The sequence below is a fragment of the Crotalus tigris genome, unplaced genomic scaffold (assembly GCF_016545835.1).
Source record: "Crotalus tigris isolate CLP2741 ecotype Arizona unplaced genomic scaffold, ASM1654583v1 scf7180000024362.2655971311:6658466, whole genome shotgun sequence".
Taxonomy (NCBI): Eukaryota; Metazoa; Chordata; class Lepidosauria; order Squamata; family Viperidae; genus Crotalus; species Crotalus tigris.
The window spans coordinates 2,698,149-2,717,500 of NW_024100530.1; the positions used below are offsets into that span (position 1 = coordinate 2,698,149).

The window sequence follows — 19,352 nt, forward strand, 5'->3', positions numbered from 1 at the left end:
CCTCCGCGGCCCAAGACCTCGCGCTTTAGGCCGGGACTTGGCCTTTTGCGCTCTGAGGTAATTCTATTTAAAATTCTTAGGCGTTGTGGGAGACGGAGGGGAGCTAATTAATAGCCTATTCTCGGGGAGTAAGGGTATCACCTACGATAATTTTAACCGCGGCGTTTGTTCTTAGGGGTAAAACGCCAGTGGTGGCTGAGGTAATGTCTCAACGGTGTCTTATTTAAAGGACTCCAATACTTACAGCTCACCTATGGTGAGTTACTCAGTCCCACCAAGCGGTTCTCTCAGGGAATAAGGCAGACTTCTGGGTCCGGAATAATTTTAGCCAAGGCTCAGGTTTTTAAGGAGTAAAATATTGGTGGAGTCTGGGTAATCTTAGCCATGTCCTTTTAAAAGGACCAAACCCCCACAGGTGAGGAAATTAAAATCAGTTTAGGAGGAATAAAGCTGAGGCAGTCTTAGCCATGCCCTTTTAAAAGAACCAAACCACCACAGGTGAGTTAAGTTAAAATCAGCTTAGGAGGAATAAAGCTGAGGCAATTTTAGCCATGTGCAGTTAAAAGGGTTAAACTAGCACAGGTGAATAAGCAATAAAATTAGTTTAAAGACAAAATTGCTTCACTCCCTGAAGTTGACTTTCTTGAATAAAGTTAATTCAAATTACTTCAGGTCTAGGAGCTGACCTTGCTCTCAGAAATAATGTCAGTTCTTGGGACCTGAGATAATTCTAGCCCTCAAGTTTTTTAAATAAAATATTGGCTGAGATATTCTCAGCCATGTCCTGTTAAAAAGGACCAAACCACCACAGTGAATCAGATTTAAAAAATAATTTTAAAGGTAAAATTGCTTCAGTCCCTGGAGCTGACCTTCCTTTCTTGAATAAAATCAATTCTTGGGACCTGAAATAATTTTAACCAAGGCTCAAGTTCTTAAATTCCTTGGCCAAATAAAGCCTATTCTATTCCATTCCATTCAAACATATAGAGGACTAGCTACTTCAAGTAAAGGCAAAAGTTAACCAAAATTACTTGTTCTGAGAAATAAAAATTCTTGGGACCTGTGGTAATTCTAGCCAAAACTCTAGTTCTTAAAGTAAAATATTGGCTGAGGTAATCTCAGCCATGTCCTGTTAAAAGGATCAAATCACAGCGACTCAGTTTTAAAAATAGCTTTAAAGATAAAATTGCCTCAGGAGCTGACCTTGCTCTTGGGAATAAAGTGAATTCTTGGGGCCTGAGGTAACTTTAGTGAAGGCTCAAGTTCTTAAAAAAAAGGCCTTGTGTGTCTAATCACACTTGGGATAGGCAACCTTGGCTCTTTTATGACTTGCGGATGTCAACTTCCAGAATTCCTGAGCCAGCATGGCTGGCTCAGGAATTCTGGGAGTTGAAGTCCACGAGTCATAAAAGAGCCAAGGTTGCCTACCCCTGCACTTGGCCAATAAAGCCTATTCTATTCCTATTTATTCCCTTTCCCCCTACTCCCCCCCTACCCTTTCATTGTCTAATCTACTCTAAAAGAAGCAAAATATGTAAAGGACTAGTTACTTCAGCTAAGGCAAAAGTTATCTAAAATTACTTCATGTCCAGGAGCTGACCTTCCTCAGGAATAAATTCAATTCTTGGAACCTGACGTAATTCTAGCCAAGATTCAAATTGTTAAAAGAAGCAAAATATGAAGAGGACTAGCTACTTCAAGGAACTAAAGGCAAAAATTAACTAAGGTTTCTTCAGGTCCATGAGCTGACCTAACTTCCTTGCAGGAAAGTAAACTTTTGGAGCCTGAAGGAATTTTAGGGATACTTTCCTGTTCCTGGAGAGCAAGAGTAACACCTGGGCCTGGAACAGGTTTTTTGGGGAACAGTAAAAATCTGTGGTCTGAGATATTCTCAAGGGTACATCATTCCAATTCATTGTATCTTGTTTCTTTCACATGTAGGATAAAGCACATAAAAGCCCCATTGTAAAATTGTTGTATTGGTTTCTAGTCTCTGAATATCAGGTGTCATTTGGCAACATTGTTTTTCTTTATTATTATTTCAAAGGCACTCTACATGAAATGAATCACAACTGACAAGCAGAAGAAGACATCAAAGATAAGTCAGTTTCATTAACTATTCTGTGCTGCATTTGGTCAAGAAGCCTATTAACTATTCTGTGCTGCATTTGGTCAAGAAGCCTGACAGGTACAGTTGGCAAATTGTGGTGAATTACTGCAAAAACCTTTGGGCCTTGCTAAAGCTTACCCTAAGGCTTGCTTTTTTTTTTTTTTTTTGGCAAAAAAAAAGATGGTAAAAACAGTAGGCATAAATGTGACAAATGTATCTAAAATGTAGAAACAATAGCACTCAGCTACAAGCCTCCTCCAGTCCCCGAGGACCCCCTCAGTACTCCTACTGGAAAGACATCCTTTTGGATTTATTTATTTATTTATGAGACTTATATACCGCTTTAAGTGCAAGCACTCTCTAAGCGGTGTACACTAGTAAGCAATGTATATATATATTTACATTGCCCCCAACAATCTGGGTCCTCATTTTACCTACCTCGGAAGGATGGAAGGCTGAGTCAACCTTGAGCCGGTGAGATTTGAACCGCTGACCTGCTGAACACAGTCAGCTAAAGTGGCCTGCAATACTGCACTCTAACTGCTGCGCCACCTCGGCTCACCTCCCTCCAGCTTCACTCCCTTAGAAAGGATGCCAGTACCAGCCAGACTTCTTAGAACTGAAAGTAAACTGGTGATGCATTGTAATATATTGCTGTGTTGGAGAAAATTTGTGGCTCGCGGTAGAAATGAATGGTCCTAGATCAGCGGTGGCGAACCTATGGCATGCGTGCCAGAGGTGGTACTCTGAGCCCTCTCTATGGGCACACGTGCCGTTGCCCCAGCCCTACCTCTCCTGCGGTCCCCTCCTCCCCAGCAGCCACCCGGAGGAGAATCGCCCCTGGGTATGGCCCGCACGCAGCAGCTCAGCCAAGGACATAGAAGCCGGGCAGTGGGGACAAGACTCCACTCTTGCACCCCGTCGCATGCAGATGATGCTGTAGGGTGCAGGTGGAGGCCGTGGCTGCCATGGCACTGCAGGACCGCCTGGGTGATCTGCGACGGGCCATGGAGGTGGTAGGTGGCCCTGTGGAGTGGGATGGGGAGGCGGGTGAGCAGGAGGGGGGCAGGGCAGTTTTTGGGCACTCTGTGTCTAAAAGGTTCGCCATCACTGTCCTAGATGCTCTCTGAGTTTGGTGGTTTTCTTGTGGATGTTTCATTCCCACTAGCAGTGCTAGGAGGGAGTGCGCTTTCTGTCAACTTATGTTCAAGTGGCTTGTCACTTGAGTATTGGAGGAAGTGATCTCAGAGATCTTTTGTTGGGCTATTTTTTGTTCTTTGGCATTTTCTTGATAGAACTATTGTTCATTTCTCATGTTCATCTATGCCAGGGGTAGGCAACCTTGTCTCTTTTATGACTTGTGGACTTCAACTCCCAGAATTCCTGAGTCAGCCATGCATGGTTGACTCAGGAATTCTGGGAGTTGAAGTCCACAAGTCATAAAAGAGACAAGATTGCCTGTCCCTGGCATAGATGAACATCAGACCAACAATGAAGAAATGAAAAATAGTTCAATGAAGGAAATGCCAAAGAAGAACAAAAGACAAGGTTGCCTACCCCTGACTATGCCTATTGCTAGTGAGGTGGTGTTTTGGTTCTTTTGTTTCCTTTTGGGCTTGTTGATTGTTTCTTGTGGACATTTAGATATTGCTTATGTCTATGTGTCTACTGATGGCTAATCTACTGATGGCCTGGCTTTTGGAAATTTCCTAGCGTTTGACATGGTTTGGTCTACGATGCTCAGTTTCCCAATTGAAACTATAATGAAGTTGGTCAATATGTAATGAAAGAGAAGAGTTTCATCATGTATTCTGACTGCTAGTTGCTACTATGACTGATAACAGATTTTAAACCTTTATTTCCAGGTTTAATTTTAACAATGGCAATGGTTCTTAGAACCAGAAAGGAGACCTCAATGGCCCATTTTACTCCTAGGTGTGGCTGTTAATTGATAATAGATTTTATAGTGGGGTCTTTTTTTTTTTTTGCCATGGCATAATTTTGGCCATGGCGATGGTTCTTAGAACCAGAAAGGACCCAGTAGTCCATTTTAATGCTAGATATGGCCATTGATTGATAATAGATTTTATACTTTATTTGACCTGGCATAATTTTGGCCATGGCGATGGTTCTTGGAACCAGAAAGAAGAACTCAGCAGCCCATTTTTAATGGTAGGTGTGGCTGTTGATTGATAGTAGATTTTATAGGGTTTTTTTTGCCTGGCATAATTTTGGCCCTGGCGATGGTTCTCAGAACCAAAAAGAAGAACTGAGCAGTCCATTTTAATGCTAGGTGTGGCTGCTCATTCATAATAGATTATATAGTTTTCTGGCCTGGTATAATTTTAGCCATGGCAATGGTTCTTAGAACCAGAGAGAAGAACTCAGCAGCCCATTTTAATGCTAGGTGTGGCTGTTGATTGATAATAGATTTTATACTCTTTTTTTTTTGCCTGGCATAATTTTAGCCATGGCGATGGTTGTTAGAACCAGAAAGAAAAACTCAGCAGCCCATTTTAATGCTAGGTGTGGCTGTTGATTGATAAACAGATTTTATACTCTTTTTTTTTTTGCCTGGCATAATTTTAGCCATGGCGATGGTTCTTAGAACCAGAAAGAACTCAGCAGCCCATTTTAATGCTAGGTGTGGCTGTTGATTGATAATAGATTATATATATATATATATATTTTGCCTGGCGTAATTTTGGCCATGGCGATGGTTCTTAGAACCAGAAAGAACTCAGCAGCCCATTTTAATGCTAGGTGTGGCTGTTGATTGATAATAGATTTTATATATATATTTTTTGGGCCTGGCATAATTTTGGCCATGGCGATGGTTGTTAGAACCAGAAAAAAAAAAACTCAGCAGCCCATTTTAATGCTAGGTGTGGCTGTTGATTGATAAACAGATTTTATACTTTTTTTTTTTTTGCCTGGCGTAATTTTGGCCATGGCGATGGTTCTTAGAACCAGAAAGAAGAACTCAGCAGCCCATTTTAATGCTAGGTGTGGCTGTTAATTGATAATAGATTTTATATATATATATTTTTTGGCCTGGCATAATTTTGGCCATGGCGATGGTTGTTAGAACCAGAAAGAAAAACTCAGCAGCCCATTTTAATGCTAGGTGTGGCTGTTGATTGATAAACAGATTTTATACTTTTTTTTTTTTTTTGCCTGGCGTAATTTTGGCCATGGCGATGGTTCTTAGAACCAGAGAGAAGAACTCAGCAGCCCATTTTAATGCTAGGTGTGGTTGTTGATTGATAATAGATTTTTTATATATATTTTTTGGGCCTGGCATAATTTTGGCCATGGCGATGGTTGTTAGAACCAGAAAAAAAAAACTCAGCAGCCCATTTTAATGCTAGGTGTGGCTGTTGATTGATAAACAGATTTTATACTCTTTTTTTTTGCCTGGCATAATTTTGGCCATGGCGATGGTTCTTAGAACCAGAAAGAACTCAGCAGCCCATTTTAATGCTAGGTGTGGCTGTTGATTGATAATAGATTTTTTATATATATTGCCTGGCGTAATTTTGGCCATGGCGATGGTTCTTAGAACCAGAAAGAAAAACTCAGCAGCCCATTTTAATGCTAGGTGTGGCTGTTGATTGATAATAGATTTTATACTTTTTTTTTTTTGCCTGGCGTAATTTTGGCCATGGTGATGGTTCTTAGAACCAGAGAGAAGAACTCAGCAGCCCATTTTAATGCTAGATGTGGCTGTTGATTGATAATAGATTTTATACTCTTTTTTTTTTGCCTGGCGTAATTTTGGCCATGGCGATGGTTCTTAGAACCAGAAAGAAGAACTCAGCAGCCCATTTTAATGCTAGGTATGGCTGTTGATCGATAAAAGACTTTCTAGCTTTCTAGCTTCATAGACCTAGGAGAGGAATGAGCAAAATGTCTTGTTCCTCAAAAGAGACATTTGCTGGGCACAGCAGATGAAGATACAAGAGAAAGAAGAAAAAAAGAAGAAACAAGAGAGCAAGAAAAGCCCTCTTCACCTTTGGTTGCAATGTGTCCTTCTACACCCTGAGGTAATTTTAGTTAAGACTCTTATTCTTCAAAATGTTAGAATATGGAGGGGGTAGATGTTATTGTTGTTAATTGCGAAGTCGTGTCCGACCCATCGCGACCCCATGGACAACGTTCCTCCAGGTTTTCCTGTCCTCTACCATCTTCTGGAGTCCATTTAAGCTCACGCCTACTGCTTCAGTGAGTCCATTCAGCCACCTCCTTCTCTGTCATCCCCTTCTTCTATTGCCCTCGATCTTTCCCAGCATTAGGCTCTTCTCCAGTGAGTCCTTCCTTCTCATTAGGTGGCCAAAGTACTTGAGTTTCAACTTCAGGATAGTCGTCCTCTAATTGGTGTTCCATTGTTCCTAGAGAGCAAGCTAAACCCTGTGTCTGAGGTAATAGTAACAACAGTGTATTGTGTATTCTTAGGAATAAAACTCCAATGGCAGCTAAACTAATATTGATTTATTTTTAATCTCAAAGGCATCATCATCTTAGAAGACAGAAAACTCATTTGTCAGCTTACAGTATTGACAGTGAAAATGGAACAGGAATGAATGGAAAACATAAATGAAGATATTTATCAAGAATGCTATTTCACCAAGTATATCAAAACGGACTTTTAGAAGAATCCCCCAAAGCATAAGACAGTTTCATTAACACGTCACACAACATACATTAATGCTAGATCCGGCCAATGCCTGAGAACAGATTTTATAGTTTTTTTTGCCCGGCATAATTTTGGCCATGGCCATGGTTCTTAGAACCAGAAAGAAGAACTCAGCAGCCCATTTTAATGCTAGGTGTGGCTATTGATTGATAATAGATTTTATATTTATATATTTTGGGCCTGGCATAATTTTGGCCATGGCGATGGTTCTTAGAACCAGAAAGAAGAACTCAGCAGCCCATTTTAATGCTAGATGTGGCTGTTGATTGATAATAGATTTTATACTCTTTTTTTTTTGCCTGGCGTAATTTTGGCCATGGCGATGGTTCTTAGAACCAGAAAGAAGAACTCAGCAGCCCATTTTAATGCTAGGTGTGGCTGTTGATTGATAATAGATTTTATATATATATTTTTTGGGACTGGCATAATTTTGGCCATGGCGATGGTTCTTAGAACCAGAAAGAAGAACTCAGCAGCCCATTTTAATGCTAGATGTGGCTGTTGATTGATAATAGATTTTATACTCTTTTTTTTTTGCCTGGCGTAATTTTGGCCATGGCGATGGTTCTTAGAACCAGAAAGAAGAACTCAGCAGCCCATTTTAATGCTAGGTGTGGCTGTTGATTGATAATAGATTTTATATATATATTTTTTGGGACTGGCATAATTTTGGCCATGGCGATGGTTCTTAGAACCAGAAAGAAGAACTCAGCAGCCCATTTTAATGCTAGATGTGGCTGTTGATTGATAATAGATTTTATACTCTTTTTTTTTGCCTGGCGTAATTTTGGCCATGGCGATGGTTCTTAGAACGAGAAAGAAAAACTCAGCAGCCCATTTTAATGCTAGGTGCGGCTGTTGATTGATAATAGATTTTATATATATATTTGGCCTGGCGTAATTTTGGCCATGGCAATGGTTCTTAGAACCAGAAAGAAGAACTCAGCAACCCATTTTAATGCTAGGTGTGGCTGTTGATTGATAATAGATTTTATACTTCTTTCCGTCTCTGAGTTACCACTTTGTGAAACTCACACTGAATGAGAAGGCAGCGGATCAACAACCAGGCTCATTCAGTGTCGGTGTCACAGAGTTGAGACTTAGAGATTGAAGGACCTCTACAACTAGGTGCCTTGGAATGACCTCCATCCTGTGTGGAGGGGTCGGTTGCATCTGCGGATGGCTGATGATAGTGAGCCAAATGGGTTCTCTTCTAGGTTGGGTCTCACTGAGGGGACCTCAGGGGCTGGAGGAGACTTCCATCTGAGTGCTGTTGACTCCTCCAGTGTGATTCTTCCTCAGTGCCAATTCAGGGGCTGAAAGAGTCCCCAGTGCAACCCCAGAGAGGACTTCCAGTGTGAGACTCACAGTTGTCAGCTCAAGGACTGAATGAGAAGGCAGCGGATCATCTTACAGGCTCATTCAGTCCCTGAGTGCCACTCTGAGTCTCACACTGGAAGTCCTCTCTGGGGTTGCAGTGGGTGACTCTTTCAGTCCCTGAGTTGGCATTGAGGAAGAATCACACTGGAGGAGTCAACAGCGCTCAGCTGGAAGTCTCTCCCATTTCCTTGGGGCTCCCCTTAGTGAGACTCAAACTGGAAGACATCCCATTTGGCTCTCTAGTCTTCTTCCTTCACATTCTTAGCCTACCTATATTCATGTATGAGCACAGATACGTTGATGGAGTGCAATGGTTCTTAGAAAATATCAATGGCCCTTTTTAATGTTAGGTAAGGCTATTGATCAATCAAAGATTCTATAGCTTTCTAGCTTCACACACTGAGGGGAGAAAGGAGCCAACTACCTTGATCCTGGAAAGACACACTTGGTGGCTACAGGAGAGAAGAAACAAAAGAGGAAAGAAGAAAGAAATATGATCTTCATCAAGAATGCAACATCATGTCAGTCAAAGCGGACCTGAGAGACGAACCCCCCAAAGCATAAGTCAGTTTCATCAACACACCACATCACACACTTTAATGCTAGGTGTGACCAATGCCTGAGAATAGATTATATAGTTTTCTTGCCTGGCATAATATTAGCAATGACAAAGGTTCCTAGAACCAGAAAGATCACAGCGGCCCTTCTTAATGCTAGGTGTGGCTGTTGATTGGCAATCGATATTAAGCTTGGCTAGCCTGGCATAATTTTGGCCATGGCGATGGTTCTTAGGACCAGAAAGAAGACCTCAACAGCCACTATTAATGCTAGGTGTGGCTGTTGATTGATAATCGATATTATGCTTGTCTTGTCTGCTGTAATTTGGCCATGGCAATGGTTCTTGGAACCAGAAAGAAGAGCTCAATGGCCCATTTTAATTAGGTGGGCCTGTTGATGGCTAATACAGTTTATACTTTTCTTACCTGGCGTAATTGGGCCATGGCAATGGTTCTTAAAACCAGAAAGAAGATATCAGCGGCCATTATTAATGCTAGGTGTGGCTGTTGATTGATAAACAGATTTTATACTTGTCTTGCCTGGCATAATTTTGGCCATGGAGATGGTTCTTAGAACCAGAAAGAAGACCTCAACGGCCACTATTAATGCTAGGTGTGGCTGTTGATGGCTAATACATTTTATACTTTTCTTGCCTGGCGTAATTTGGCCATGGTGATGGTTCTTAGAAGCAGAAAGAAGATATCAGCGGCCATTATTAATGCTAGTATGGCTGTTGACTGATAACAGATTTTATACTTGTCTTGCCTGGTATAATTTTGGCCATAGTGATGGTTCTTAGATCCAGAAAGACCTCAGCAGCCATTATTAATGCTAGGTGTGGCTGTTGATTGATGACTGATTCTATACTTGTCTTGCCTGGCATAATTTTGGCCACGGCGATGGTTCTTAGAAGCAGAAAGAAGATATCAGCGGCCATTATTAATGCTAGGTGTGGCTGTTGATCAATCAAAGGATTTGTAGCTTTCTAGCTTCACACACTGAGGGGGGAAGGAGCCAAATACCTGGTTCCTGGAAAGAGACACTACAGGAGAGGAAGAAACGAAAGAAGAAAGAAGAAACGAGAGCAAGAAAATATCTGCAGCTTAGGCCCACTGAGCCTTTGGCTGTTATGTGGCCTTCTACACCTGAGGTAATTTTGGTTGAGTCTCTTATTCTTCCAAGTTTTACAATATGGAGGCGGGATGGATGGCCTTCACTAACTGATGATGTGTAATAGTGACCATAGTGGATTGTATATGTTTAATAGTAAAACTACAATGGCAGCTGAAGTAATGTTCATTTTTTTAATCTCAAAGGAATATACTTCATAGCCTTAGAAGACAAGAATCAGATGTCACCTGCAGTGCTGATGGTGAAAATGGAAGAGGAATGGAAAAGAAGAATGAATATGATCTTCATCAATCAAAGCAGACCTGTAGATGAGTCCCCCAAAGCATAAGTCAGTTTCATCAACACAACACATCACACACTTTAATGCTAGGTACAACCAGTGCCTGAGAATAGATTATATAGTTTTCTTGCCTGGCATAATATTAGCGATGACAAAGGTTCTTAGATCCAGAAAGATCACAGCGGCCTTTCTTAATGCTACGTGTGGCTGTTGATTGATAAACAGATTTTATATTTATCTTGTCTGGCATAATTTTGGCCATGGCGATGGTTCTTAGAACCAGAAAGATCACAGCGGCCCTTCTTAATGCTAGGTGTGGCTGTTGATAGGCAATCGATATTAAACTTGGCTAGCCTGGCATAATTTTGGCCATGGCGAAGGTTCTTAGAACCAGGAAGAAGACCTCAACAGCCGCTATTAATGCTAGGTGTGGCTGTTGATTGATAATCGATATTATGCTTGTCTTGTCTGGTGTAATTTGGCCATGGCGATCGTTCTTAGAACCAGAAAGATCACAGCGGCCCTTTTTAATGCTAGGTGTGGCTGTTGATTGATAAACAGATTTTATACTTGTCTTGCCTGGCATAATTTTGGCCATGGAGATGGTTCTTAGATCCAGAAAGATCACAGCGGCCCTTCTTAATGCTAGGTGTGGCTGTTGATTGATAAACAGATTTTATACTTGTCTTGCCTGGCATAATTTTGGCTATGGCGATGGTTCTTAGAACCAGAAAGAAGAGCTCAACGGCCCATTTTAATATTAGGTGGGGCTGTTAATGGCTAATACATTTTATACTTTTCTTGCCTGGCATAATTTGGCCATGGCGATGGTTCTTAGAAGCAGAAAGAAGATATCAGCAGCCATTATTAATGCTAGGTGTGGCTGTTGATCAATCAAAGGTTTTATAGCTTTCTAGCTTCACACACTGAAGGGAGGAAGGAGCCAAATACCTGGTTCCTGGAAAGAGACACTACAGGAGAGGAAGAAACGAAAGAGGAAAGAAGAAACGAGAGCAAGAAAATATCTGCAGCTTAGGCCCACTGAGCCTTTGGCTGTTATGTGGCCTTCTACACTTGAGGTAATTTTGGTTGAGTCTCTTATTCTTCCAGGTTTTACAATATGGAGGCGGGATGGATGGCCTTCACTAACTGATGATGTGTAATAGTGACCATAGTGGATTGTATATTTTTAGTAGTAAAACTACAATGGCAGCTGAAGTAATGTTGATTTTTTTAATCTCAAAGGCATGTACTTCATAGCCTTAGAGGACAAGAATCGGATGTCACCTGCAGTGCTGATGGTGAAAATGGAAGAGGAATGGAAAAGAAGAATGAATATGATCTTCATCAATCAAAGCAGACCTGTAGATGAGTCCCCCAAAGCATAAGTCAGTTTCATCAACACACATCACACACTTTAATGCTAGGTACAACCAGTGCCTGAGAATAGATTATATAGTTTTCTTGCCTGGCATAATATTAGCGATGACAAAGGTTCTTAGAACTAGAAAGATCACAGCGGCCCTTCTTAATGCTAGGTGTGGCTGTTGATTGGCAATCGATATTAAACTTGGCTAGCCTGGCATAATTCTGGCCATGGCGATGGTTCTTAGAACCAGAAAGAAGACCTCAACAGCCATTATTAATGCTAGGTGTGGCTGTTGATTGATAAACAGATTTTATACTTGTCTTGTCTGGCGTAATTTTGGCCATGGAGATGGTTCTTAGATCCAGAAAGATCACAGCGGCCCTTCTTAATGCTAGGTGTGGCTGTTGATTGATAAACAGATTTTATACTTGTCTTGCCTGGCATAATTCTGGCCATGGTGATGGGTCTTAGAAGGAGAAAGATCACAGCGGCCCTTCTTAATGCTAGGTGTGGCTGTTGATTGGCAATCGATATTAAACTTGGCTAGCCTGGCATAATTTTGGCCATGGCGAAGGTTCTTAGAACCAGGAAGAAGACCTCAACAGCCGCTATTAATGCTAGGTGTGGCTGTTGATTGATAATCGATATTATGCTTGTCTTGTCTGGCGTAATTTGGCCATGGCGATCGTTCTTAGAACCAGAAAGATCACAGCGGCCCTTTTTAATACTAGGTGTGGCTGTTGATTGATAAACAGATTTTATACTTGTCTTGCCTGGCATAATTTTGGCCATGGCGATGGTTCTTAGAACCAGAAAGAAGAGCTCAACGGCCCATTTTAATATTAGGTGGGGCTGTTAATGGCTAATACATTTTATACTTTTCTTGCCTGGCATAATTTGGCCATGGCGATGGTTCTTAGAAGCAGAAAGAAGATATCAGCAGCCATTATTAATGCTAGGTGTGGCTGTTGATTGATGACTGATTCTATACTTGTCTTGCCTGGCATAATTTTGGCCATGGCGATGGTTCTTAGAAGCAGAAAGAAGATATCAGCAGCCATTATTAATGCTAGGTGTGGCTGTTGATCAATCAAAGGTTTTATAGCTTTCTAGCTTCACACACTGAAGGGAGGAAGGAGCCAAATACCTGGTTCCTGGAAAGAGACACTACAGGAGAGGAAGAAACGAAAGAGGAAAGAAGAAACGAGAGCAAGAAAATATCTGCAGCTTAGGCCCACTGAGCCTTTGGCTGTTATGTGGCCTTCTACACCTGAGGTAATTTTGGTTGAGTCTCTTATTCTTCCAGGTTTTACAATATGGAGGCGGGATGGATGGCCTTCACTAACTGATGATGTGTAATAGTGACCATAGTGGATTGTATATTTTTAGTAGTAAAACTACAATGGCAGCTGAAGTAATGTTGATTTTTTTAATCTCAAAGGCATGTACTTCATAGCCTTAGAGGACAAGAATCGGATGTCACCTGCAGTGCTGATGGTGAAAATGGAAGAGGAATGGAAAAGAAGAATGAATATGATCTTCATCAATCAAAGCAGACCTGTAGATGAGTCCCCCAAAGCATAAGTCAGTTTCATCAACACACATCACACACTTTAATGCTAGGTACAACCAGTGCCTGAGAATAGATTATATAGTTTTCTTGCCTGGCATAATATTAGCGATGACAAAGGTTCTTAGAACTAGAAAGATCACAGCGGCCCTTCTTAATGCTAGGTGTGGCTGTTGATTGGCAATCGATATTAAACTTGGCTAGCCTGGCATAATTCTGGCCATGGCGATGGTTCTTAGAACCAGAAAGAAGACCTCAACAGCCATTATTAATGCTAGGTGTGGCTGTTGATTGATAATCGATATTATGCTTGTCTCGTCTGGCGTAATTTGGTCATGGCGATCGTTCTTAGAACCAGAAAGATCACAGCGGCCCTTTTTAATACTAGGTGTGGCTGTTGATTGATAAACAGATTTTATACTTGTCTTGTCTGGCGTAATTTGGCCATGGCGATGGTTCTTAGAACAGAAAGAAGATATCAACAGCCACTATTAATGCTAGGTGTGGCTGTTGATTGATAATCGATATTATGCTTGTCTTGTCTGGCGTAATTTGGCCATGGCGATCGTTCTTAGAACCAGAAAGATCACAGCGGCCCTTTTTAATACTAGGTGTGGCTGTTGATTAATAAACAGATTTTATACTTGTCTTGCCTGGCATAATTTTGGCCATGGCGATGGTTCTTAGAACCAGAAAGAAGAGCTCAACGGCCCATTTTAATATTAGGTGGGGCTGTTAATGGCTAATACATTTTATACTTTTCTTGCCTGGCATAATTTGGCCATGGCGATGGTTCTTAGAAGCAGAAAGAAGATATCAGCAGCCATTATTAATGCTAGGTGTGGCTGTTGATTGATGACTGATTCTATACTTGTCTTGCCTGGCATAATTTTGGCCATGGCGATGGTTCTTAGAAGCAGAAAGAAGATATCAGCAGCCATTATTAATGCTAGGTGTGGCTGTTGATCAATCAAAGGTTTTATAGCTTTCTAGCTTCACACACTGAAGGGAGGAAGGAGCCAAATACCTGGTTCCTGGAAAGAGACACTACAGGAGAGGAAGAAACGAAAGAGGAAAGAAGAAACGAGAGCAAGAAAATATCTGCAGCTTAGGCCCACTGAGCCTTTGGCTGTTATGTGGCCTTCTACACTTGAGGTAATTTTGGTTGAGTCTCTTATTCTTCCAGGTTTTACAATATGGAGGCGGGATGGATGGCCTTCACTAACTGATGATGTGTAATAGTGACCATAGTGGATTGTATATTTTTAGTAGTAAAACTACAATGGCAGCTGAAGTAATGTTGATTTTTTTAATCTCAAAGGCATGTACTTCATAGCCTTAGAGGACAAGAATCGGATGTCACCTGCAGTGCTGATGGTGAAAATGGAAGAGGAATGGAAAAGAAGAATGAATATGATCTTCATCAATCAAAGCAGACCTGTAGATGAGTCCCCCAAAGCATAAGTCAGTTTCATCAACACACATCACACACTTTAATGCTAGGTACAACCAGTGCCTGAGAATAGATTATATAGTTTTCTTGCCTGGCATAATATTAGCGATGACAAAGGTTCTTAGAACTAGAAAGATCACAGCGGCCCTTCTTAATGCTAGGTGTGGCTGTTGATTGGCAATCGATATTAAACTTGGCTAGCCTGGCATAATTCTGGCCATGGCGATGGTTCTTAGAACCAGAAAGAAGACCTCAACAGCCATTATTAATGCTAGGTGTGGCTGTTGATTGATAAACAGATTTTATACTTGTCTTGTCTGGCGTAATTTGGCCATGGCGATGGTTCTTAGAACAGAAAGAAGATATCAACAGCCACTATTAATGCTAGGTGTGGCTGTTGATTGATAACAGATTTATACTTGTCTTGCCTGGCATAATTCTGGCCATGGTGATGGGTCTTAGAAGCAGAAAGATCACAGCGGCCCTTCTTAATGCTAGGTGTGGCTGTTGATTGGCAATCGATATTAAACTTGGCTAGCCTGGCATAATTTTGGCCATGGCGAAGGTTCTTAGAACCAGGAAGAAGACCTCAACAGCCGCTATTAATGCTAGGTGTGGCTGTTGATTGATAATCGATATTATGCTTGTCTTGTCTGGCGTAATTTGGCCATGGCGATCGTTCTTAGAACCAGAAAGATCACAGCGGCCCTTTTTAATACTAGGTGTGGCTGTTGATTGATAAACAGATTTTATACTTGTCTTGCCTGGCATAATTTTGGCCATGGCGATGGTTCTTAGAACCAGAAAGAAGAGCTCAACGGCCCATTTTAATATTAGGTGGGGCTGTTAATGGCTAATACATTTTATACTTTTCTTGCCTGGCATAATTTGGCCATGGCGATGGTTCTTAGAAGCAGAAAGAAGATATCAGCAGCCATTATTAATGCTAGGTGTGGCTGTTGATTGATGACTGATTCTATACTTGTCTTGCCTGGCATAATTTTGGCCATGGCGATGGTTCTTAGAAGCAGAAAGAAGATATCAGCAGCCATTATTAATGCTAGGTGTGGCTGTTGATCAATCAAAGGTTTTATAGCTTTCTAGCTTCACACACTGAAGGGAGGAAGGAGCCAAATACCTGGTTCCTGGAAAGAGACACTACAGGAGAGGAAGAAACGAAAGAGGAAAGAAGAAACGAGAGCAAGAAAATATCTGCAGCTTAGGCCCACTGAGCCTTTGGCTGTTATGTGGCCTTCTACACTTGAGGTAATTTTGGTTGAGTCTCTTATTCTTCCAGGTTTTACAATATGGAGGCGGGATGGATGGCCTTCACTAACTGATGATGTGTAATAGTGACCATAGTGGATTGTATATTTTTAGTAGTAAAACTACAATGGCAGCTGAAGTAATGTTGATTTTTTTTAATCTCAAAGGCATGTACTTCATAGCCTTAGAGGACAAGAATCGGATGTCACCTGCAGTGCTGATGGTGAAAATGGAAGAGGAATGGAAAAGAAGAATGAATATGATCTTCATCAATCAAAGCAGACCTGTAGATGAGTCCCCCAAAGCATAAGTCAGTTTCATCAACACACATCACACACTTTAATGCTAGGTACAACCAGTGCCTGAGAATAGATTATATAGTTTTCTTGCCTGGCATAATATTAGCGATGACAAAGGTTCTTAGAACTAGAAAGATCACAGCGGCCCTTCTTAATGCTAGGTGTGGCTGTTGATTGGCAATCGATATTAAACTTGGCTAGCCTGGCATAATTCTGGCCATGGCGATGGTTCTTAGAACCAGAAAGAAGACCTCAACAGCCATTATTAATGCTAGGTGTGGCTGTTGATTGATAAACAGATTTTATACTTGTCTTGTCTGGCGTAATTTGGCCATGGCGATGGTTCTTAGAACAGAAAGAAGATATCAACAGCCACTATTAATGCTAGGTGTGGCTGTTGATTGATAACAGATTTATACTTGTCTTGCCTGGCATAATTCTGGCCATGGTGATGGGTCTTAGAAGCAGAAAGATCACAGCGGCCCTTCTTAATGCTAGGTGTGGCTGTTGATTGGCAATCGATATTAAACTTGGCTAGCCTGGCATAATTTTGGCCATGGCGAAGGTTCTTAGAACCAGGAAGAAGACCTCAACAGCCGCTATTAATGCTAGGTGTGGCTGTTGATTGATAATCGATATTATGCTTGTCTTGTCTGGCGTAATTTGGCCATGGCGATCGTTCTTAGAACCAGAAAGATCACAGCGGCCCTTTTTAATACTAGGTGTGGCTGTTGATTGATAAACAGATTTTATACTTGTCTTGCCTGGCATAATTTTGGCCATGGCGATGGTTCTTAGAACCAGAAAGAAGAGCTCAACGGCCCATTTTAATATTAGGTGGGGCTGTTAATGGCTAATACATTTTATACTTTTCTTGCCTGGCATAATTTGGCCATGGCGATGGTTCTTAGAAGCAGAAAGAAGATATCAGCAGCCATTATTAATGCTAGGTGTGGCTGTTGATTGATGACTGATTCTATACTTGTCTTGCCTGGCATAATTTTGGCCATGGCGATGGTTCTTAGAAGCAGAAAGAAGATATCAGCAGCCATTATTAATGCTAGGTGTGGCTGTTGATCAATCAAAGGTTTTATAGCTTTCTAGCTTCACACACTGAAGGGAGGAAGGAGCCAAATACCTGGTTCCTGGAAAGAGACACTACAGGAGAGGAAGAAACGAAAGAGGAAAGAAGAAACGAGAGCAAGAAAATATCTGCAGCTTAGGCCCACTGAGCCTTTGGCTGTTATGTGGCCTTCTACACCTGAGGTAATTTTGGTTGAGTCTCTTATTCTTCCAGGTTTTACAATATGGAGGCGGGATGGATGGCCTTCACTAACTGATGATGTGTAATAGTGACCATAGTGGATTGTATATTTTTAGTAGTAAAACTACAATGGCAGCTGAAGTAATGTTGATTTTTTTTAATCTCAAAGGCATGTACTTCATAGCCTTAGAGGACAAGAATCGGATGTCACCTGCAGTGCTGATGGTGAAAATGGAAGAGGATTGGAAAAGAAGAATGAATATGATCTTCATCAACAATACACTTTCAGCAAGTGAATCCAAAGTGACATGTAGAAGATTCCCTCAAACTATATGTCAGTTTCATTAACACAGAACCCTACACTTTTAATGCTAGGTTTGGCAAGTCTTTGATAAAAGATTGTATAGTTTTATGGTCTGGCCTAATTTTAGCCTTGGTAGTTCTTAAAATTAAGAGGAAAATCTCTGGCTCCTTTTAATGCTAGGTGTCGCTGTGTATTTTTGAAACACTAATTATTTTTCTGGCCTGGTCTAATGTTAGCCATGGCTGGGGTTCTTAGAAGTGCAGAGGGCCCCACAAGCATCCCCCATACCAACCTAGCACGGAGGTGATGGTGATTGCCCCAGTGGTACGGTCTTTCAGTCCCTGAGCCTCCAGTCTGTGACACTCGCACTGAATGAGCCTGTAAGATGATCCGCTGCCTTCTCATTCAGTCCTTGAGTTGACACACTGTGAGACTCACACTGGAAGGCCTCTCTGGCGTTCCACTGGGTGGCTCTTTCAGCCCCTGAGTTGGCACCGAGGTACAATCACCCTGGAGGAGTCAACAGCACTCAGAGGGAAGCCTCCTCCGGTCCCTGAGGACTCCCTCAATCAGACCCAAGGAGAACCCATTTGGCTCACTATCATCTGCCATAGGCACACACAGCCGACCCTCACAGGATGGAGGTGATGCCATGACACCTAGTTGTAGAGGTCTTTCAGTCCCTAAGTCTCAACTCTGTGACACTCACACTGAATGAGCCTGGTTCTTGATCCGCTGCCTTCTCATTCAGTTCCTGAGCTGACACTCTGTGAGACTCACACTGGAAGTCCTCTCTGGGGTTGCACTGGGTCATCCTTTCGGTCCCTGAGCAAGCCCTGAATGTGAAGGTTCTAGCATTCTGCTAGAAGCCTCTCCCAGTCCCTGAAGATCACTAAGTGACTCTCATACTGGAAAGGAATCCTTTTGGATCACCTCCCTCCCACCTTCACACCCTTAGAAATAATGCAACTAGCAGCCAGACCTCTTAAAATCAAAAGTAAACTTGGTGACGCATTTTAATACAAGATATGACCATCAATCTATAAATTAAAAAGAAGTTTTCTACTAGGGTGAAACATTAATTCCAATAATCAGTAAATAAGTCTCTCTGGCCCTTTTAAATTCTAGATGGGGTCATTGAAACTCTAAAGTAGATTTCTTACCTGCCTTGATTTGGACACGATGGTCCTTAGAACCATTAAAAAAAAAATCAACGACTCTTTTTAAAATAGGTATGGCACACACTACATCACACACATCACTGCTAGGTGCAGCCAGTGCCTGAGAATAGATGTTATAGTTCTCTTGCCAGGCATAATTTTAGCCACGGCGATGGTTCTTAGAACCAGGAAGAAAATCTCAAGGGCCCTTTTTAATGATAGGTAGCCAGTGACTGATAAAAGATTTCTAATTTTCTACCTTGGAATAATTTTAGCCATGTATAGTTTATTTTTGTTTTGACTGGTAAATGTTAATCATGATGTACTGATATACATGATATACAAACCAGAACAACGAGACACAAGGACAGTTTTTTCCCCATGTTGTCACTCTGCTTAACAACTAATTCCTACAACACTGTTAAACTACTTAGTAAAGCTGTATTACTATGATACTTCTCATCTTTTCTACCTATATAGTCTTATGACTATAACTTTGTTGCTTGTAGCTT

The 19,352-nt window shown here is 41.4% G+C and overlaps 1 protein-coding gene and 1 long non-coding RNA gene across 9 annotated transcripts in view; one reads left to right on the forward strand and one right to left on the reverse strand.

The window, feature by feature from the left end:
• GFOD2 (glucose-fructose oxidoreductase domain containing 2) overlaps positions 1 to 19,352 on the reverse strand; it is a 31,052-nt gene that overhangs the window by 9,919 nt on the left and 1,781 nt on the right. The gene's annotated exons all lie outside the window — the stretch shown is intronic.
• Positions 8,214 to 19,310, forward strand: LOC120300910. 7 transcript variants are annotated; one of them, XR_005554777.1, is made up of 8 exons: positions 8,214 to 9,894; positions 10,061 to 11,234; positions 11,401 to 12,799; positions 12,966 to 14,249; positions 14,416 to 15,813; positions 15,981 to 17,062; positions 17,177 to 17,378; positions 17,546 to 19,310. It is a non-coding gene; the product is annotated as an uncharacterized LOC120300910 (long non-coding RNA). The 7 variants fall into 7 exon arrangements; XR_005554775.1 differs by having other exon boundaries at positions 14,416 to 15,497; positions 15,612 to 15,813; positions 15,981 to 17,378; XR_005554776.1 differs by having other exon boundaries at positions 12,966 to 13,933; positions 14,048 to 14,249; positions 15,981 to 17,378.